General features: G+C 65.4%; 1 long non-coding RNA gene across 1 annotated transcript in view; it reads left to right on the top strand.

The window, feature by feature from the left end:
• LOC104832053 overlaps positions 1-1,879 on the top strand; it is an 11,234-nt gene that overhangs the window by 8,642 nt on the left and 713 nt on the right. The window lies entirely within an intron of this gene.

Here is a 1,879-nt window from a genome sequence, read left to right as displayed (position 1 = left end):
TGTGGCCGCGCCCCCCCCCCCCCCCCAATTTGCGGGTGGTGAGCAGCAGGCAGGTGGTCCTGTGGGTCTCCTGTGCAGGCCCTGGTGCTGCAAGGCACGGGCCAGAACTGTGGATGGCAGCTTCACCCCCTGACCTCTGCAGTCCCTCTGGAGGGGACCACCAGCATGGAGGGGACCACAGCTTCCAAGCCCTGTGGGGCTGAGGCAGGCCACAAAGGGCAAAGGTGGTTGTCCTTGAGGAGGCAATGCCCTGGCAGCTCCGAGAGCTTTCTGGGCTGGGGGGCAATGGTCCTGGGACATCTCCAGGAGTACAGACTTACAAGGGCGCTGGCCTTGTGTTAGACTCCCACAGGGAATGCTGGCCCAGGTGGCTGTGCCACCTCTCACCTTAACACCCTCCAGCTCAGGAGTGACACCCAGCCTGGGCCCATGGCATGCAGGATACTGCAGCGGTGCTGACTGGCAACACTCTCCGCTTGTTCCTGGAGAAGATTTGCCAGTGGCAAAGGAAAATGTCCCCATCTCTGGGGAGCTCTGCCTCTGATCACAGCTGCCATGCTGTGGATTGACAGGGCCAGGCTTTGTGCAGCTGCTGCTTTTCAAAAAAGCTCTGTTTTGGTAAATAAGCATGTTGGCTTGTTCTCAAGAGAGCTCTGTGAGGGGCCTTACCCTGCCAGTGGGGCAGGGTGTGCTGGGCATGGGAAAGGGAAGGTGGGCTTTAGGGGTGCTAGGGAAGCTGTGCTGTCCTGGCAGGAGGACAAGGTGATGTGGATCATCCCGGGTAAGCTGGGAGCTCCTCCTCAGCCCTGCCTGGGCTGTGGCATGGGGTCAGTCTCACCCCAAAGCCTGCACTGCCCTGCACCCAGAGGGGACAGTGGCAGGAGCAGGCCATCAGCTCCTTCTGCAGCCAGTCAGGTTTTGCACCCTGCAGGGCAGGTCCTTTGGCTCAACTTGACCTGCAACCCAAGCTCCCCCAAAGGTGGCTCCCTGCAGCCCCAGCACAGTAGTGTCCTCCAGGTCCTAGCCTGGGAGAAAGGTTAAGTCCCAGCCCAGTCCCCAGGCTAGCAGAGCTTCCCGGGCAGCTTTAGGGACTGGATGGCTTTCTGAGTGCCTGTAGCCTCCTCTCACGGGCAGCTCCACAGTTGTTTGCCCAGATGTGAGCTCGCTGACCAGCTGAGAGAACTGGCCCTGCAGCAGTACTCTCCAGGGCTGCCGGTAGCACACAGATAGCCAAGTCCTTCTGGACTTCTCTGCTGGGCCCCTGCCCCATCCCCGCGGGGCATCCCGGTCACGTACAGCTGTTCCCTGCCTCACCAAGAAGGAGGGTTGGGGCGTGGAGAGTTCCCCAAAGCGTGACCTCAGACTCAGGGAGCAGGAAGGCCTTTGTGCGAGGAGACACGCCAGGCAAGGCGCTACTGCCGCGGCAACCAAACGGCGCCGCGGGTGTGCGGAGGCGCCGCCGCGCTCCACGCTGCCGTCCGCCGGTAACGGCAATGCGATGCCGCGGTGCCGGCGGGCTGGTGCCGCCGCGCTCGCTGCTGCCTCCCGGTGAGGAAGCGCCGCCACCGCCCCACGCGCGCGGTGTCGGTGTCTGCCGGTGCTCAGCGCGCAAAGCGCGGAACCGCAGCGCCGATGCCGCCCCTGGGCACGCGCCCCCCGCCCCCCCGCTCGCTGCTGCTGCCGCCTCGTGGTCGAAGTGCGGAACTGCAGCGCCACCGCCTCCGCTGCTGTCGCCTTGTGGCCGGAATGCGGTACTGCAGCCCGGCGTTTGCGCGCCGGCTCTGGCCCCTCCGGCGCGCCGTCGGCGGCCGGCTCTTGCGCGGTCCCTGGGAGCAGCGTGGCGGCGGCGCGCAGGGCGCGGGTCTCGGCGGCAGCGGGC

Source organism: Haliaeetus leucocephalus, unplaced genomic scaffold, assembly GCF_000737465.1.
Source record: "Haliaeetus leucocephalus isolate CR32 unplaced genomic scaffold, Haliaeetus_leucocephalus-4.0 Scaffold236, whole genome shotgun sequence".
NCBI classification, from domain to species: domain Eukaryota; kingdom Metazoa; phylum Chordata; class Aves; order Accipitriformes; family Accipitridae; genus Haliaeetus; species Haliaeetus leucocephalus.
This window is presented reverse-complemented; position numbering and strand designations above follow the sequence as displayed.